The following is a 16,314-nucleotide window of genomic DNA, read 5'->3' as shown; positions in this document are numbered from 1 at the left end:
AACCACTAGGCTACCTGCTGCCCCATTTGCTATATTGGAGCAGTGCACAGAGCGAGCAAAGTTCATAGCCTACATTGTATATAATTTCATCCCTGGTATAACCAAGAGCACATGGTGTATGGAGCGATTTCATTGCCAACAGAAATTGTATTTGAATTCTATCATTCTGAATTTGTATTAGGATATTGAATTTGAATTTAATGTTTTTATTTGTAATACACAAATTGAATCATTGAATTCATAAATTGAACTTGTAGTTCATGATTTGAAACTAAATTGAGTGAATATTGCATTCCATTTTCAAATTAAATTTTAATATTAAAATTCAATATTTATGTATTCAGTTTCAGAATGGTAGATTTTGTATTCATTGTCTTTGTGGCAAGTTTACAAACTATAATTTCAAGTTTATCGAATTTTCATATAATCAACTTCTCAAATGCATTCAGATTAAGTTTTAAAATTCAGTTCTCTTAATTCAGATTCAAAACCAGAGACAACATCTTTGCCAACCATGAAAGGTAGAGGAGATCAGAGAATCAAAGCTTTCTGTGGTAAACGGAAGCTTCTGGGGCTTTCTGAAGCCAATGTAGCATGTTGAATTTATTTTCTTCTTATGAATTTGGCTTTAGCATTCTAACCGTTTTGGCTATATACGATTATGACCCCATTCCTGAAAGCTAAGACTCTCTGGAACATGGACATGCTTTCTGAAAGCTAAGACTCTCTGGAACATGGACAGTCTATGATGATCACAGGTCGTACTAGAAGGGAGTGTCACAAAAACAATTTGGCTTCCATAGGAATACAGTTGAATAGCAATGTCATAAACCTTCTAAGGATAGCTTTTCAGCTCCCTATTTAATCTTGCTCTTGTGACTGACTGGGTTCGAACCAGGTTTCCTGCATGTCACAAGACTCTGTTAGCCCACTTAGCTAAAGCCCATAGGGATGAGTCGAGCAAGGTTACTCGTCAAAAGAGCGTGGTTCATCGAACCACCTCAGTTACAGTTCACCCCACTTTGACCTCACACTCAGTGATCATGGCACCAATATACCCTACTGGGTTCGAATATCAGGCCTACTGCAAAACAACACTTTCTGAGGCAAATAGAATCAGAAGGATCTGTGCACCCCATTTAATGAGAGTGCAACAGAGGTGGTTTGGTGATCCATGCTTATGTAATGAGCATCCTTGCCAGAGACCTACAGATTTGTGTTAGATTGACCGATGGGGTTCTAACCCAGGTCTCCTGTGTACCAGACAATGCAACTTTTCAGGTCTCAGGCATGTTCCACATCACACAAGCGTGATCACCGAACCACCTGTGTTACACTTCACCCACCTTTGAGACCCATCCAAGTCACAGGACCAATGCCTAGGCTCAACAGTTTTGACCTAGTAAGTCACATGGTATCCTTATAATGACTATCCTTGCTGGAGACTTGAATCTAACACTTCTAACACAAAATAAACATGTCAAACTAACATGTCTTCAGGTCTCAGGCAAGGTTTTCATCACATAAGCATGGATCCCCAAACTACGCTCTTTTGATGAGTAACCTTGTTGGATCTTAGTTATTAGTGTAGCAGATGGACATCTGTGAACCTCACTCATCAGCCTGATGTGTGCAATTATATAATGCCTTTTTTAATAGCATGATGTGTTGGAATGCTTCTGGAGGGCGGTTAGAAGTCCTGAGTTCGAGTCTCCATATGAGCTGAATCAGGGGGAAGCAGTACTAGCCAAGCAGGCAGCGTGAAGCCTTTACAGTGGAGCCACTGGACCTGGATCTACAGTTGCACTTGTTCAACCACTGGGGTCTCTGGGGAGTGAGTTTAGGGGGTGAATGTAGCTAATGGGGATCTGTGAAACTCACTCAGTGTCTCCCCTTGCGCAATTGAAGAAGGCCTTTTTCAATAGCATGGTGGGTTGGAACACTTCAGGTGGGTGGTCATGTGTGTTTGTGAGGCAGATGTCCCGAGTTCAAGTCTTGGTATGAGCTGAATCAGGGGAAGCTGTACTTGTTAAGCATTTACATTTTTGTAATTTAGCAGACACTCTTATCCATAACGACATACAGGAGTAATCAGGGTTAAGTGCATTGTTCAAGGGCTCTTCAACAGATTTTTCACCTAATACGCTCGGGGATTCGAACCAGAAACTTTTCGGTTACTGGCCCAACAATCTTAACTGCTAGGCTAGCTGCCTAGCAGCAGCGTGTCGTCATTTAAATGAATGTCCTGAACTTATCCCTATAGCCTTTAGCTAAGTGTGCTAACACGGTCTTGTAAAATTTAGGAGACCTGGTTCGAACCCAGTCAGTCACAAGAGCAAGATTAAATATGGAGTGAAAAAGCTATCCTTAGAAGGGCTATAACAGGGCTATTCAACTACTTACTGTATATTCTTATGGGGGCCAAACTGTGTTTTTTGTGACACTCCCTAAGTTGGCCTGTGATCATAGAGGGAAACAGAAGGCACGTCCATGTTCCAGAGTCTTACCAAAACGGTTCAAACGCTCGAGCCAAATTCATGGGAAGAAAATAAATTAAACATGCCACATCGGTTTCAGAAACCACCAGAAGCTCCTGTTTTATCACAGGAACCGTTTGATTCTATCTGTTCTATTCTACCTTTCCTTGCTGGCAAAGTACCAGGATGTTGTCTCTGGTTTTGAATACGAATTTAGAGAACTGAATTTGAAAACTGAATATGATGAGTTGAATATATGAAACTTTGATACACTTGAAGTTATAGTTTGTAAACTTGATACACAGACATTGAATATCTACCATACTGAATATATAAATATTTAATTTTAGAATTAAAACTGAATGCAATATTCACTCAATTAACTTTCAAATAATGAAATACAAGTTCAATTCATTATTTAAATTATAAAAAATAAGAAAATGATATTCAAATTCAATATCCTAATACAAATGTGAAATTATGGAATTCAAATACTATTAATGTTTACACTGAAATCGCTCCATACTCAGGCCAGTCTGATAGTCTTTGCAAGTCGCTGTCCCACAGCCGTGCCAGAGTGGAACACAGCTTTGCAACATTCATGCTTGCAGCTTTACATAAAGGAAACAGCTTGTCTCTAGCTCAAACGATTAAAAAAAAATATGAATCCTATTACTGGAGCTACCTTTTTTTCCCCTCTGTGCGATTTTGCATGCATTTGATATAATTTCACAAACCATGTCGCAGGACATTTTTAAACTAATCCCAGGCCTCTAATTATTGTTTTGATAACAACGTTGTTCAGTTACCTAGCTATCTAACAACCTGGTAACTTGACAGTAGGTCTAGACAAATTTGATTGGTACAGGAAGGAAGGAAAATGATCTGCTATGTGCTTCAAAGGTAGGATTCAAATAGGCCTAATGTAAGCCTAAATGATAAAAAAATCAATATTTTTCTGGTGCTCCTTACATTCTGTTTGGTCCCTTTACAGTTGGGAGCAGTGTCAATGGTTGGTGGGAGAGAGATGGAGTGGTGTGTGTTTATGAGAGTGATGGAGAGAGAGAGTGTGTGTGTGTGTGTTAACTGAAGAGTAAAGGTTCCATGCAGTGCTTTCACCATATTGACACAATGATATGCAGGTCATTATGCATGAATATTCCTTACTCTCATTCCTCCAGCAAAATCACAGGTAGGACTTTGCAAATATGAGCAAATTAACCATTCTATGCAGTATTCTATTATACAGTGTGCAGTTAAATTCAATATGTGTTGTATTGAGTAGAAGTGTGAATATCAGTGACAGTTATTTTTGTTTGGCATATGTGCATAATGTTTAGACAACAGGTACAAGTGTCAGGGACAGGGTGAACAGGACATTAGACCAATCTGGATGTTTTTCCACACAGTGGTCTTGTGATACTACCCGGTATCATGATACTTGGCCTGGTATCATATTGTTAGTAAAATGTTGGTATCGTGACAACACAACTTCTGATCCCCAGCAACATGGGCACCCCTACAGTTAACACATCCCGCTTCTTTCACCGATACTACACATTCCTTTGTCTCGTGCATACTTCTCACATCTAGGAATCTCCCTCCTACACCCTGCTGCAACCATGACCATAAGCTTGGCACCTGAAATACCATAGTGGGTTTGGCACAAAACCTTGTACGGGATAACTGATATATCCTAGCATTACTTTGTCAGGTAAAGACTTAGCATCAAAACTCAAAAGGACAGACGGTGACTCTTCTATTCCACCACGCTCGCCACCGGGTCTGAGTCGCACCAAATGCGACTTCACTTGATCTACCTCCATCCTTACCACTACCCCAGTAATCACTATTTTCAATGGTGCCCCGTTCCTGAGAGCAAAGCAAGTAACAGTTATTGTCCAGCATGACCAGCAGAGCTTGAAAGAAAAGCACAGAGGAAGGAATAAGAACCTGAGGAATTCCCAATAACAATCCTCCCATTCTCAGGTTAAGGACTGTTAGATAGTGTTGGCATCATTTGTCTTCGTTGCCTGCCATAGACTTGGGGCTTTTGGGTGATGTATTTTTTTCCATGGGAAAAATGTAGGCCTCTGTTTCTAGCCGTGTAGCTACACTTCAGGGCGGGAGAGGGGGGAGAAGTCAGCACCCAGCATTGTAATCCATGAGGAGACTGCATGGCAGGTTGACCACCTGTTACGTGAGTGCAGCATCAAAAGGACCTTGTGGCTGCAAGGAACCAAGGTAAGTTGTTAGGTAGCGTTAAACTTATCTTATAAAAAAACAATCAATCTTCACAATCACTAGTTAACTACACATGGTTGATGATATTACGAGGTTAACTAGCTTGTTCTGTGTTGCATATAATCAATGCAGTGCCTGTTAATTTATCATCGAATCACACCCTACTCCAACTTGATGATTTAACAAAAGTGCATTCGAGAAAAAAGCACAATCGTTGAGTAATGTACCTAAACATAAACATCAATGCCTTTCTTAAAATCAATACACAAGTATATTTTTAAAACCTGCATATGTAGTTAAAAGAAAGTTATGTAAGCAGGCAATATTAACTAGTCACAGACATGATTGAAACAGTTTTAGAAACTTCAGAGTGTTTTCTATCCACACCTACTAATCATATGCATATAATATATTCCTGGCATGAGTAGCACGAAGTTGAAATTGTGCACGCTATTTATCCAAAAGTGAAAATGCTGCCCCCTATCCTTAAGTTAAAATCAATACGCAAGTATATTTTTAAAAACCTGCATATGTAGTTAAAAGAAAGTCATGTAAGCAGGCAATATTAACTAGGGAAGTTGTGTCACTTCTCTTGCGTTCAGTGCAAGCAGAGTCAGGGTATATGCAGCAGATTGGGCCACCTGGCTCGTTGCAAACTGTTGAAAGGCCGAATGTATGGGAGTGTGATCTACGGACCGCTCCTCTGTGTCATACATCCGGGACAGTGCGTCTGCCTTAGCGTTCTGGGAACCTGGTCTGTAGGACAGGGTGAAAACAAAACGGGTAAAGAACATGGCCCACCTTGCCTGGAGAGGGTTCAGTCTTCTCGCCGCCTGGATGTACTCCAGATTGCGATGGTCAGTCCAGATGAGAAAAGGGTGTTTAGCCCCCTCAAGCCAATGTCTCCACGCCTTCAGAGCCTTGACAACAGCCAACAGCTCCCGGTCCCCCACATAGTTTCGCTCCACCGGGCTGAGCTTCTTCAAAAAGAAAGCACAGGGGCGGAGCTTTGGTGGCGTACCCTAGCGCTTAGAGAGCACGGCCCCTATCCCAGCCTCGGACGCGGCCACCTCCACTATGAACGCCAAAGAGGGATCTGGATGAGCCAGCACGGGAGCCGAGCAGAGCCCTCAGGCGACCAAAAGCCCTGTCCGCCTCAGCCGAACCGGTCCCTCCTTCAGCAGTGAGGTAATGGGAGCCGCGACCTGACCAAAGCCCCGGATAAACCTCCGGTAGTAGTTGGCAAACCCTAGAAACCGCTGCACTTCCTTCACCGTGGTGGGAGCCGGCCAATTACGCACGGCTGAAATGCGCTAATGGTCGACCTATCTAGGGCGTGCAAAGAGAAGGGCATATCCTAATTTATGGGAAAATGCTCTGTCAATAAAATTCCCAGCTGCGCCTGAATCTACGAGCGCCTTATACTGGGAATGCGGGGAAACCTCAGGAAAATTTATAAACAAAAACATGTGCGCAACAGGGGGCTCTGAGTGAGCCTGGTGCCGACTCACCTGGGGTGACATGAGCATGCCCTGCCTGCTGCCTCGACTCCCAGAGGAACCTCCCCAGCACCGACCAGCAGTGTGCCCTCTGCGGCCACAGATGGTACAGGGAACGGCCCCTCCTCCGGTCGCCCTAAGCGCAGCACCTCCCAGCTCCATGGGTGTCGCAGCGGTGGTGCTGGGGGATGGAACTGACAGGCCCCGATCCGGACATCCACGGGTTTCCAGCAGGTTATCCAGCTGGATGGACAGGTCCACCAGCTGGTCAAACCTGAGAGTGGTGTCCATGCAGTCCAACTCCCGATGTATATCCTCACACAGACTGCACCGGTAGTGATCGATCAGGGCCCTGTCGTTCCATCCCGCGCTGGCGGCCAGGGTCCAGGAGTCCAAGGCGAACTCCTGTGCGCTCCTCGTCCTCTGCGTCAGGTGGAACAGATGTTCACCCGCCGCTCTACCCTCAGACGGATGGTCGAAAACTGCCCGAAAGCGGTGGGTGAACTCTGCTTCCCCCCATACGGCGTTGGCCCACTCCAGGGCTTTCCCTGAGAGACAGGAGACGAGGGCGACACGATCTCACTTCCCGAAGGAGCCGGGTGGACGGTCGCCAGGTGGAGATCCAGCTGGGGTAGGAAGCCCTGTCATCCGGCAGCTGTCCCATCATACTCCCTCGGGAGCGCGAGCCAAATCCCACTGGGACCGGGTGAACAGTGGTGCCTGTTGTAGTGGTGCCGGTGGAGGCGCTGGAAGAACTCCTCCTCTCTCCCATCGGTCCATCGTCTGCAGCACGCGATCCATGGTGGTGCCGAGATGTTGCAACATGGTCGCATGCTGCTGGACGCGTTCCTCACCGCCAAAGGGGGGTTGTCTGCTCCTGCTGACTCCATTTTTGAGGTGCGTGATTCTGTAATGGTCTGGGTGTAGCTGGTGCAGAGGAGTCAGGCGCCGGACAGCAGAGATGAGTAACACAAGTAACTTTACTCAAATATTCCAATAACATGTCATAATACCGAGCCCACAATAACGGACCGAACATACATAAAGCAATCACGCACAAAAACCATGGGGAAAACAGAGGGTTAAATAATGAACATGTAATTGGGGAATTGAAACCAGGTGTGTAAAACAAAGACAAAACAAATGGAAAATGAAAAGTGGATCGGCGATGGCTAGAAGGCCGGTGACTATGAACGCCGCCCGAACAAGGAGAGGGACCGACTTCGGCGGAAGTCATGACAGATACCGATTTATTGGAGGACCAAAAAAATCCGATACCGATTATTTGGACAATTTTAAAAACATTTTTTTTTTAATCATTTATTTTGTGTTTTCATCAAAAAATATGTTAAATATATATATATTTATTTGTAATAATGACCATTACAATAATACCGAATGAACACTTTTATTCTAATATAATATATCAATAACATCAATTTAGCCTCAAATAAAAAATAAAACTTGTTCAATTTGGTTTAAATAATGCAAAAACAAAGTATTGGAGAAGAAAGCAAAAGTGCAATATGCGGCATGTAAAAAAGCTAACGTTTAAGTTTCTTGCTCAGAACATGAGAACATATGAAAGCTGGTGGTTCCTTTTAACATGAGTCTTCAATATTCCCAGGTAAGCCGTTTTAGGTTTTAGTTAGAAATAGTCCAATAATTCCTATAATATCTATACCATTTGTATTTCATATACCTTTTACTATTGGATGTTCTTATAGGCACTTTAGTATTGCCAGTGTAACAGTATAGCTTCCGTCCCTCTCCTCGCCCCTACCTGTGCTCGAACCAGGAACACATCGATAACAGCCACCATCGAAGCATCGTTACCCATCGCTCCACAAAAGCCGCGGCCCTTGCAGAGCAAGGGGAACAACTGCTTCAAGGTCTCAGAGCGAGTGCCGTCACCAATTGAAACGCTATTAGCGCACACCCAGCTAGCTAGCCATTTCACATCGGTTACACCAGCTTAATCTCGGGAGTTGATAGGCTTGAAGTCATAAACAGCTCAATGCTTGAAGCACAGCGAAGAGCTGCTGGCAAACACACAAATGTGCTGCTTGAATGAATGCTTACGAGCCTGCTGCTGCCTACCACCGCTCAGTCAGACTGCTCTATCAAATATCAAACCATAGACTTAATTATAACATAATAACACACAGAAATACGAGACTTAGGTCATTAATATGGTCAAATCCAGAAACTATCATTTCGAAAAGAAAACATTTATTCTTTCAGTGAAATACAGAACCGTTCCGTATTTTATCTAACGGGTGGCATCCATAAGTCTAAATATTCATGTTACATTGCACAACCTTCAGTGTTATGTCATAATTATGTAACATTCTGGCAAATTAGTTCACGAGTCAGGCAGCCCAAACTGTTGCATATAACCTGACTCTGCGTGCAATGAACGCAGGAGAAGTGACACAATTTCCGTAGTTTAATATTGCATGCCAACCTGGATTTCCTTTAACTAAATATGCAGGTTTAAAAAAATATACTTCTGTGTATTGATTTTAAGAAATGCATTGATGTTTATGGTTAGGTACATTCGTGCAACGATTGTGCTTTTTTCGCAAATGCGCTTTTTTAAATCATCCCCCGTTTGGCGAAGTTGGTTGTCTTTGTTAGGAAGAAATAGTCCTCACACAGTTTGCAACTAGCCAGGCGGCCCAAACTGCTGCATATACAGTGACTCTGTTGCACAGAATGCAAGAGAAGTGACACAATTTCCCTAGTTAAAAGAAATTCATGATATCAGGCAATATTAACTAAATATGCAGGTTTAAAAATATATACTTGTGTATTGATATTAAGAAAGGCATTTATGGTTAGGTACACTTTGGTGCAACGACAGTGCTTTTTTTCGCGAATGCACTTGTTAAATCACCCGTTTGGCGAAGTAGGCTATGATTCAATGATAAATTAACAGGCACCGAATCGATTATATGCAATGCAGGACAAGCTAGATAAACAAGTAATATCATCAAACATGTGTAGTTAACTAGTGATTATGTTTGATTGTTTTATATAAGATATGTTTAATGCTAGCTTGCACCTTACCTTGGCTCCTTGCTGCACTGGAATAACAGGTAGTCAGCCTGCCACGCAGTCTCCTCGTGGAGTGCAATATAATCGGCCATGATCGTGTCCAAAAATGCTGATTACCGATTGTTATGAAAACTTGAAATCGGCCCTAATTAGTCGGCCATTCCGATTAATCGGTCGACCTCTAGTTGCCACCCGTTCGATAAAATACGGAACGGTTCCGTATTTCACTGAAAGAATAAACGTTTTGTTTTTGAAATGATAGTTTCCGGATTTGACTATATTAATGACCTAAGGCTCGTATTTCTGTGTGTTATTATGTTATAATTAAGTCTATGATTTGATATTTGATCGAGCAGTCTGACTGAACGGTGGTAGGCATCAGCAGGCTTGTAAGCATTCATTCAAACAGCAGCTCTTAGTAATGCTGGGATGCAAAGTGCCTGTAAGAACATCCAATAGTCAAAGGTATATGAAATACAAGTGGTATAAAGAGAAATAGTCCTATAATTCCTATAATTACTACAACCTAAGACTTCTTAACTGGGAATATTGAAGAACCGGGAATATTGAACCACCGGCTTTCATATGTTCTGAGGAAGGAAGTTAAACATGAGCTTTTTTACATGGCACATATTGCACTTTTACTTTCTTCTCCAACACTGTTTTTGCATTATTAAACCAAATTGATCATGTTTCATTATTGATTTGATTCAATTGCTTTTATTTATGTATTTTATTAAGTTAAGTGTTCATTGTTCATTCAATATTGTTTTAATTGTCATTTATTACAAACATATACATTTGAAGTCGGAAGTATACATACACCTTAGCCAAATGCATTTAAACTCAGTTTTTCACAATTCCTGACATTTAATCCTAGTACAAATTCCCTGTCTTAGGTCAGTTAGGATCCCCTCTTTATTTAGAAAATGTGAAATAATAGTAGATAGTGATTTATTTCAGCTTTTATTTCTTTCATCGCATTCCCAGTGGGTCAGACGTTTACATACACTCAATTGGTATTTGGTAGCATTGCCTTTAAATTGGGTCAAACATTTCGGGTAGCCTTCCACAAGCTTCCCACAATAAGTTGGGTGAATTTTGGCCCATTCTTCCTGACAGAGCTGGTGTAACTGATTCAGGTTTGTAGACCTCCTTGCTCGCACACGGTTTTTCAGTTCTGCTCAGAAATCTTCTATAGGATTGAGGTCAGAGCTTTGTGATTGCCACTCCAATACCTTGACTTTGTTGCCCTTAAGCCATTTTTCCACAACTTTGGAAGTATGCTTGGGGTCATTATCCATTTGGAAGACCCATTTGCGACCAAGCTTGAACTAACTGACTAATGTCTTGAGATGTTGCTTCAATATATCCACCTAATTTTCCTACCTCATGATGCCATCTATTTTGTGAAGTGCACCAGTCCTTCCTGCAGCAAAGCACCCCCACAACTGGATGCTGCCACCCCTGTTCTTCACGGTTGGGATGGTGTTCTTTGGCTTGCAAGCCACCCCCTTTTTCCTCCTAACATAACTATGGTCATTATGGCCAAACAACAGTTCTATTTTTGTTTCATCAGACCAGAGGACATTTCTCCAAAAAGTACAACCTTTGTCCCCATGTGCAGTTGCAAACCGTAGTCTGGCTTTTTATGGTGGTTTTGGAACAGTGGCTTCTTCCTTGCTGAGCGGCCATTCAAGTTATGTCAATATAGGTCTTGTTTTACTGTGGATATAGATACTTTTGTACTTGTTTTCTCCAGCATCTTCACAAGGTCATTTGCTGTTGTTCTGGGATTGATTTGCACTTCTCGAACCAAAGTATGTTAATCTGTAGGAGAAAGAACGCGTCTCCTTCCTGAGCGGTATGATGTCTGCGTGGTCCCATGGTGTTTATACTTGTGTACTATTGTTTGTACAAATGAATGTGGTACCTTCAGGCGTTTGGAAATTGCTCTCAAGGATGAACCAGACAATTTGTTTTGTGAGGTCTTGGCTGATTTCTTTTGATTTTCCCATGATGTCCAGCAAAGAGGAACTGAGTTTGAAGGTAGGCTTTGAAATACATCCACAGGTACAGTTCCAGTTGACTCAAATTATGTCAATTCGCCTATCAGAAGCTTCTAAAGCCATGACATTTTCTGGAATTTTTCAAGCTGTTTAAAGCCAACTTAGTGTATGTAAACTTCTAACCCACTGGAATTGTGATACAGTGAATTATAAGTGGAATAATATGTTGAAAAATTACTTGTCATGCACAAAGTAGATGTCCTCACCGACTTGCCGAAGCTATAGTTTGTTAAAACCTCTTAGAGCTATACCCCCCTACTTTTTTTCAATTTCCACCTGAAAACATACCCAAATATAACTGCCTGTAGCTCAGGCACAGAACCAAGGATATGCATATTCTTGGTACCATTTGCAAGAAAACACTCTGAAGTTTGTGTAAATGTGAATTGAATGTAGGAGAATGTAACACAATATATCTGGTTTAGATAATACGATGAAAAAACATACGTTTTTTATTTTAGTATCATCTTTAAAATTAACAAGATAAAACAAATATTCAGATAGGATGATGGGGACAATTTCAGTGAAAAACATAAGAGGGCAACAGTACTTGTGCAATGTTTCAGAATGATAACTTCCAAAATGAGTGTGCTACATGATATTTATCATGAAGTCACCCAGGTGTCCCACACAAGTGGCCAACTTGGTGAAGTTATACATTTTAAATGGAATAACTATATACAAAATACCAAAATGTTATTTTAACACCCCCCCCCCCAAGAATGGAGGAAAAACATGAAAATATATATATACATTTACAAAATAACACTTTCAATATTTGGAAGACCCTGGGTCCTCTACACAATATTGTGCTGCTGATGCCAAGTGCCATAGCACATCCATGCCTGCAGAAATAAATTTGGGCAAATGAACACCACTTGTGGCAGGAGCTGGAGTCAGGGTCACTGTGAAAGAAAATGTTCAGTTAGAATAGTTTCACGTATGAGCCCTGTATCAACAGGTATAATAAACAGATATATATAGAGAGTACAGGGAACATTATATTATGACAGACCAGCTGTATCTACTGTCTCCATTTCACTTTGGCCATTGTTGTGGGCCTGCCCTCCCCTCAACAGCCTAAAATAGGCTATTTCATTTCACAAATAATATTTTATATTATTAATTTCAAACAGCGGCATTAGCATGAGAAGAACTTACCAGTCCAAAAGGATGTCCTCTCCGTTCAAAAAATATTCCTCCATTTGGGAATTGCTAAATGAATCGTCCTCAATCAATTTCTTCTAAAATTGTGTGTACATCTATAAATCTAGACTTAGATTTAGCTTTCCCTGACTTAGTCGGCATACTGATTGATATATAAACAGCTGAATATGCGCTTTACCAAAACAATGCTGTGCGCAACAGGCGTGGCTCCTTCCGGTATGAATCGTCAATGGCGAATTAACCTCTTTACGCCGGAGTTTACTACATGGGTTGGTCTTCCAACACATAAACATTGCATTTTGCTGTTTACCTCATCTCATTGGCTATCTACCCAGCTAGATTTCAAGACGATCAGTGGTCATTGGGTTAAAATACAGTCAATCAACGAAACAGCGGGCAAATCATTGGTGCACAATGATGTCATTACTTGTTGTCTTCAAATCGGTTTCTTTCAGTCAATACGTTCCGCAAAATGACCCATCAGGTTTGGTTGTGTTACAAACAAACCAGTTGATTGCAATGAAATCAAACATGACTGGAAAAGTTACGTTTTGTGTGTGTATTTACCTCGAATGTGTCGTCGAAAATGGACGGAATTCGGAATTCACGGAATTCACAACACAAGCGGTTCACAAAATGTTTCGTGTTAGGCTATAAAAATGGATTTTATCAAACGAAAGACCATTGTGTAACAATGAGCATTGGGATTGCAAACAGAGGAAGATCGTCAAAGGTAAGCAATTTATTTTATTGCAGTGTGTGATTTTTGTTACTCCTGTGCTGGTTGAAATAGTTGTTTTTTATGGGGCTCTATCCTCAGATAATCGCATCGTATTCTTTCGCAGTAAATCATTTTTTTAATCTGACAACGCAGTTGGATTAGCAAGATTCTAGGCTTTCGAAACATGTGAGACACTTGTATTTTTTGAAAAATCATATTCGGTAGACCTCTAGTCTATAACCTACCCTACCTTTGTAAAGGATGTTCTTGTATGGACTGAGAGAAAGAAGCTGTTGATTTTATCTGTGTGAATTCCTGTCTTGTTAAAACATTTTTTATTGAACTAGGCAAGTCAGTTAAGAACAAATTCTTATTTACAATGACGGCCTAAACCGGCCAAAAGACGCTGGGCCAATTGTGATACAGCCTGGATTCAAACCAGGGTGTCTGTAGACACCTCAAGCACTAAGATGCAGCGCATTAGACTGCTGCGCTGCTCAGGAGCCCACTCAGTCTTGTTGCTAATAACATTGCTTGATGTTGACATGATTTTCTGATGTTGACATGCTGTCAACATTCTTTGCATACCACATGACATGAGAACAATTAATAATTATCATAATTTTTTTCTCTGGCACTGGAATTGCTTATATGGCTCAGTTTCTTGCAGGGCAGTAGGGTGATTTGGCTGTAGATGACAGTGTATTGACATGGCAGCAAGTTTGGAGCATGTCATGGAGTGCTGAGTTGGCCTGCCTGTCAGGAAAGGTATCTAGCTTTTTCTGCGTCATCACAGGGTATTTATAATCCATAATATCAGGCATGCAGAATTTCATCCACCCCTCTGCCGTGGCTGGTCTGCCTGCCTGGCTTCTCTCCCCAGAGAGATCTTCCAGGAAAGGAGCCTGTGAGCCTACTAGTCTGCGTATAAAGCACTCTGTGTTGGATTCTCCCACACCACCTTAAATTCTCTCATTTGGCTTCCAGCTGTGTCATCCATTTTTTTTTGGTATTATTTAACAACCTATCAACGATATTTGTCATACATTTTTTTTTTTTTTAGAAGACAAGAAAAACTTTCTGGTGCTCTTGTTGGTGCTGCTGTGCTGTACCATGTCTGCTGTGGTGTAGTTGTGTCTCTCTCTCAGGGCCTACTGCCTGTCACACTGACTGTACTGAAGACTCTAAACTGCAATGCCCTCCTCCTCCGCTGTCTGTCTCCGCATTGGCTCTCGTCAGCTTGTTCCATGGTTGCTGGGGCAACCGAGTAGGATGGGGCCCAGTGGGGCAGGGGGAAACCTTGGGCTGCGTTGTGTCCCGCCCCTGTGCTGCCTGACTGCTGACCTGCTGCTGGGGTTGGGGCTAGGCGGGGGGAGGAACCAGCCCTGCAGAGGGACTTCCACAGGCCCGTGATGGGCCCTGCCATCCAGCTGCATAAAAGGTCCCCCTAGTGTTAGAGCTAGTGCTAGTGTCACAGCTGCTCCTCCCTGCCGGCTGTTCTGCAGCTCTGTCTCACTTTGCTCCGACTGTCACAGGAGCACAGGCAGCAAGATGTCATCCTCCTCATCCAGTGAGGGCCAAGGGAAGCCCAAGCCCAAATCCCCACTGCACAAGAGATGGAGTCTGCAGAGTACCACCAGCCCTGGTGAGTGGAGAGGTGTGGGTTTAGGGGTTCCCAGAGAGAGAAGTAAAGGAATGCAGGTGTTAAAGGGGGTGGCACATCTGGTGGGGGTGGCACATCTGGAGTCAAATTGACACATTTGCTCTTGTAGTAGTGTGAAGGCACTCAATGTTAAAGGAAACAGAAGTGGATATCTTAATGTTCTTTCTCTGATACTCAATTTTTTGGAGATGAGTTTGTTCTTAGGCCTACGTTCTAATGGGAGTTTTGCAAGCACTTTGACCTGTACTATATTACACTGACTGTGAAGAGGATGTAGTACAAAGTACTGTAAAAAGGGGTTTTCCTTCTGTATTTATTTGAAAAACATACATGCTTGGTAAATGCATGGGTAATCATGGAATGTGGCTTGCCTGATTGTTTCTAATAGCCTAATCAAGGTTGTTATTCACCAACAGCAGCAGATGGAATCGCCAGACAGATTGATTAAAAGTGTGATGTTTTTATCATTGCTTTAGCATTAAGGTACTGAATCTCCCAGTAATACCCACTGTAGCAACTGTGTTGGCCTGCTGATGATGCTTGACTCTAGTGTAGGAGAGGCTTTGAAGGAGAGAAGTTCAAAGCAGTGTTTGAATCTAATGGCCCTCCTTGCACACAGTCCTTTTTTTTAAATTCAAGAATGTACTTATAGTGTCCATGTGCATGACACAAGTCTTCCATCCCCTCCATATCTCCTCCAGTGAGCTTGGACAGGGCACAGTGATAGGGGCCCTTTATCTCCTATCACAGCCCTCACCATGGAGTCCAAACAGGAAACAACAAATAAATACATAATATAAATATACATACATAGCACAACATTTACATTACAATTTAGCCATTCAGCAGAAGTTCCTGTCCAGAGCGATCCACAGCTAGTGCATTCATATTATGATAGCCAGGCGAGACAACCAAATAGCACAGTCATATCCCAATCACGTATCACATACATAATACAATGCAAAATACAATGCAAAATGTATAAAAATGTCTGTGTCTCTTCGCTGTACCAGTCATACTGTAAGGTGTTCTTTTATTTTTACATGACTTTATTGCTAGCTGAGTTACCTGGGGTGGCAGACAGTTCCATGTAATACTGTGTGTTTCCCATCCTCTGTTCTGGACCTGGGGACTATGAAGAGACCTCTGGTTGCATGTCTTGTGTGATACAGATGAGTGTCTGAACTGTGTGCCAACTGCTTGAACAGTCAGTTCGGTACCTTCAACACCTTGCACAATGACCAACAGTGATGCACTCAATCTCTCCTCAACTTTGAACCAGGAGAGATTGACATGCATGTCATTGACATTTGCTCCTTGTGTACATCAAAGCTCAATACGAGCTGCTCTGTTTTGGACCAACTGCAATTTGCTTATGTCCTCCTTTGCTGCACCTGACTTGACCACACAACTG

The 16,314-nt window shown here is 42.1% G+C and overlaps 1 protein-coding gene across 2 annotated transcripts in view; it reads left to right on the top strand.

The window, feature by feature from the left end:
* The window catches only part of LOC135541953 (AMP deaminase 2-like), a 58,597-nt gene that overhangs the window by 1,441 nt on the left and 40,842 nt on the right, over positions 1-16,314 (top strand). The gene's annotated exons all lie outside the window — the stretch shown is intronic.

The sequence above is a fragment of the Oncorhynchus masou genome, chromosome 6 (genome assembly GCF_036934945.1).
Source record: "Oncorhynchus masou masou isolate Uvic2021 chromosome 6, UVic_Omas_1.1, whole genome shotgun sequence".
Taxonomy (NCBI): domain Eukaryota; kingdom Metazoa; phylum Chordata; class Actinopteri; order Salmoniformes; family Salmonidae; genus Oncorhynchus; species Oncorhynchus masou.
This window is presented reverse-complemented; position numbering and strand designations above follow the sequence as displayed.